The sequence below is a fragment of the Nansenia antarctica genome (assembly GCF_963989245.1).
Source record: "Nansenia antarctica genome assembly, chromosome: 2".
In the NCBI taxonomy this organism is placed as follows: Eukaryota; Metazoa; Chordata; class Actinopteri; order Argentiniformes; family Microstomatidae; genus Nansenia; species Nansenia antarctica.
The window spans coordinates 20,358,446-20,363,185 of record NC_137675.1 but is presented as its reverse complement, the minus strand read 5'-3'; the positions used below and the strand labels follow the sequence as shown (position 1 = coordinate 20,363,185).

At 40.4% G+C, this 4,740-nt stretch overlaps 1 long non-coding RNA gene across 1 annotated transcript; it reads left to right on the top strand.

Moving 5' to 3' along the window:
- Positions 1–2,215: 2,215 nt before the first annotated feature.
- Positions 2,216–3,387, top strand: LOC308151124. The gene is made up of 3 exons (XR_013937282.1): positions 2,216–2,401; positions 2,926–3,123; positions 3,246–3,387. It is a non-coding gene; the product is annotated as an uncharacterized lncRNA (long non-coding RNA).
- The last annotated feature ends 1,353 nt before the right edge of the window (positions 3,388–4,740 follow it).

Sequence of the window (4,740 nt, the reverse complement as noted above, 5' to 3'; positions counted from 1 at the left end):
GCTGCCCTCGAACAGGAGGTACAGGACCCCGGCCGCTAAGACAAACAGACTGAAGGACTGCTTCTACCACAGGGCCGTCAAGGCCCTGAACACAGAAAAGGCCTAAGTTCTGGGCCCAGGACAGTCCGGACGGATTGTATGGCAGCTAGTGCTGAGGCACAAACATGTACATTTTCAAGCCTGCAAACTGTGACACTTTAAAATAATGTGAAAAAATACTCTTTGTGCAATATGACAACCCTAGTTGACTATCTGTGCAGTATAGTAGAGTGGATTGTGTACATAGCCTTTATTGATGTAAACCAGCTCCTTACCTTCTTGTGATTTTATGCATCTATGCTTTTTCTAAAATGTGTTTTCTTTTTCCTTTCCTAACACCAGGGGATCCACCCCTCCTAAATTTCGTTGTTTGGTACCTGTACTGTAGCAATGACAAATAAAGTCCATTCCATTCCATTCCATGTAAGGCTAGTCATATATCACTTGCTGGCGTATTGTCATTGTCAAGCAATAAGGGTCCTGGCCCAGACCCCATGAAACACTACCCTCAGAAACCTTTAGAATCGTACCAGCCAGGATGATAGACAGGATAGCTAGCCTAGCCTAGCCTAGCCCTTCTGAACATGATGGATAGTAGCATATTATAGGCCTAGTTAATGTCTGTTATATGTTGTTTTCTGTCACAGTAACAATATCAAAACCAACAGTTTTAAACTGGTTAGTTCAATATAGATGATCTGATGTCGTTTAATCAACAACAACACAAATCAAGGGGGCTACTCGTGTTGACTCAATAAGACATGCGCTCTGCGCTGCGGGCTACATTTGATTATGTAATCATCAACGAATATTATATAACGAACGGATATTTATAATAATAGGCCTACAGTATATAATGTATTATTATTTTTATTCTGAGCAGTCCCATTCTGCTTGTTCAAAGAATATAATATAAAACGCAACACAACATATTATCAGCATTTGTCAATAAAAAGTGATTCAGTTAAAACATGACAGAGCTTTATAAAGGAAAGCATTATACGACACGTATTTACAATGTGGTCCTATGAATATGGGAGTGTCTGATGATGCTACTGACCCATACCTCTTCCTCTTACAGCAAGGGTGTGCCCCACCCCACAAATACCACCTAATCTAAATATGGAGAAAATAGACTATGTGTACCAGAGTATAGTCAACTACACCTGCGAAGAAGGGTATGATCAAGTCACATAATTGGACAGCCTAACGTTGTCTGTGTTTTGAAATTCTATCCCATGTTTTACTCAGTTGAAGAAGCTGTGATGATTGGATGCTGTATGTACAATGGATGGTTGGATGGAAATATAGCTGCATGACAGCGGGCTGCATGTGTATGAAGCCGTCTCATATATGACAAGATATTGGCATGGACCAGTAATAACCTGTAACAGCTGAGTGTGGTGGTCCACAGGTATATTCTGCATGGGGCCAATAGCAGTGAGTGCCTAGCCGATGGGACCTGGAGTGAACCGACACCTGAATGCAAACGTAGGTACTACATCCACATAACCTATGAATATTATTCATATATACATGGATATTGCTTATACAAGATTTAGACTATGGATACATAGGCTACTTTTGGACATTCCTATGAGCACAGTAGACCTACATGTGTATGTATGCGATATGATTTAGTCAGACTTTCATAATGTGGTTCTATTGACAAAAGTCCATATGCTCTGCCAATCTATCTTAGTTGTAAATTCTCTCTCTTCTACCAGCGGTTACCTGTTGTCCAGCTCCCATCCCCAAATATGGAACAATGGTCTACGACAATACGTTGAAAGATGAAATCTTTGAGTATGGCTTTGGTGGGACGTACGACTGTCTGCCACCGTTCGTCCTGTTTGGCAATGTGAGAGGGTCATGCACCGCTCACGGCAACTGGACTGAAGCACCTGAATGTAAAAGTAAGTGTAAATAATTAGTCATGCCTTTTATCTATCAAAGAATACAAAGTCATTGCACTCCTTAAGGGCTCTAATTTCCGTGGGCCAAAAAGTGGCTATATTAAAAGTAATATTTCTAGTACTGGAAGTACTGCAACTAGCGTACCCAAGAAAAAGTATACTTAAGTGTACTGAAAATAGATTGCAGGAGTAATTAATATGATTACAATATGTTTGTGTGTTTCTACACTTACTTGAAATACACTAAAATACCTCTGCCTCTACAGTTGTGACCTGCCCTCCTCCGAGGGGCATATGGAACGGTTACATGACCACCAGGGCAAACAGAAAGCACAGCTACAAGGAGAAAGTCAGATACAGCTGCAACCCAAACTTTTCTCTGGTTGGGCCTGTCGAGACTGAGTGTCAGGAGACCGGGGAATGGTCACTGAAGCCAGTCTGCAAGGGTAAGATCATGGATCCTGAGTAACACTTGTTAAGAGGTAGTGCATAAGAATTGTTTTATTGTTTAATTGAACTTATTTGGATAGCTGAGCTAGTTCTGATCTACCGGCCAGTTCACAGTCTGGTCCCTGTAGCAGAACCCTGTTCAGTGCCACAGTGAGGGTTCTACTGTACTTGGTGTCAAGAAAGTTTTTTAACATAGAATAATGTAAAAAATATCATTGGTTTCAAAGCCATGTAGAGTATTTCTTTGCCTGGCTGCTTTATTATTTTAGAGACATTTCTGATACATTTTATATAAACTGGTATCTCAACTATGTCTGCGAAAATATCAATGTCATGCTTACTTAAAGGTCTACACAGCAGACCATACTCATGTATGGATAACATTGCTGCAATATTCTATTTTATGAAAATATATAATGATTTAGGCAGGCGTTTCGCAGATGGTGTCACTTCTCGTCAACAGACAACAAAAACTGTTTTGGACCCCTTTTCCAAGATTGTCTTCCTCTTTGGTTTACAGCCCATTGTCCCATTGACGTTAAGAGAGGAACGGTTCTCTACATTGGAAGGAAAGTCTCGGTTAAAGACCTGGAACCCAAACAAATAAATCATTTAGAAATGATATCTTTCTACTGCAAGGACAAGGTCAGAGAGTGTGGCTATCCTGTGTCAACGCAGTGCATCGATGGAAAACTCAACATCCCAGCATGCTTTGATGGTGAGATTTATTCCAGGGGTCCAGTATTCCAGGGTTTCTCACAATTTTGCCTAATCGTAACCATATGTGTGTGTGTCTGTCTGTGTCTGTGTGTCTGTGTGTGTATGTGATTTCTCTCCTAGAACCTGGATGGGTTCATTTTGACTGGTATTCAGGTGCCCTCCCTTCAGAAATGCCCGCTTGTTGAAGCACAGAGACGCCTGATACAGTGAAATGAGGAGAAGACAAACAACTGTTCATCTGTCTGTGAACTGAACATGAATAAAACTGTCTGTCCTATCATTCACTCAGGATGTTTCTATTAAAAAACAACCATTCGAGATTAGAAAACGCATTGGAAGATTCAAATTGAAAAAATGAATAGACCATGATGCATGGTGTTTTCAAATATGTCACAAGGTGTCAGTGTTGCATATCTGTACTGGTATTCTACATTTCTATATACTACACTGGACGTTTGTGCGTCCTTGCGTGAGTCCATGTACGCATACACACATGCACTCACGCGCACATGCCTAGACCCATGCACACGCACAGGCACATTGAGTAAACACCTTGGTGAAAGTGTTGTGCTCTCAACTGTGGGTCATACAGATTCTGATGATCCCACCATCACCCGGTGTCAGTCTATGAAAAAAGATCCCTGCTCAATATCCTTGATAGGGCCATTTCAGAAATGGAAAACAGATTTTCCAAGAAGAAGGTAGACCTAATGACAGCCATATCGAGAAGGGTCCAGCTGCATACATATAGTAAAACATTCAGATTCTTGGTATGTTATGTATCAATTATTCGTCGCAGGAACCTACTAATGCCTTTAATAAAAAATAATTAAAGTGTGACCTTTCCTCGTGTTTTTGCTGTTATTTTCGGTTACAGAAATATGTATACCTGTCATTTTCCCACTCAAGGCTCTCAGTAATGGGATGGGTACTGTAGCAACCAGAGACAAGTCAGCAGCATAAAACAACTCGTTCTGGCATTCCAGGCACACTGAGAGACTGCAAACTGCGACACTTTAAATGAATGTGCAATAACACTATGTGCAATATGACAACCCTAGGGTACATAAGGTTCAGAGATAGGAAATGTTAGAATAGGTATAGCATAGCATAGAGTACAGCGCAGTGTTTTATTTGTATAGTATAGTATAGTGGATAGTGTACATAGCCTTTATTTATGTAAACCAGCTCCTTTCCCTTCTTGTTTATTTTTCTTGTTTTTTCTTTCCTAGCACCAGGGGAGCCCCCCCTCCCAAATTTCGTTGTTTGGTACCTGTACTATATCAATGACAATAAAGACCATTCATTCATTCATTCATTACTGGCAGTGGACTGCCAGCTCAATGCCCCTTCAGTATGTTAAGATACGACTGTCTGCAACGCCTATGACGGAGAATGATTGTTGAAAGTTACTTTACAACAAACTTGACCGTAAAGGTTTTTTTGTTTGAGGAGGGCAATAATGTTCATGCATTGAATAAAAGGGGAGAGAGAGGTCATTGTGACTAGTTTTAATTGTGTATTTCTTGACAAATTAAGGCTGTAGTGAACATAGCAAATATCTTCTATTATTTGAACTGAACTTTTTTTTTAACCCTTCCACAAATCTTCCTCC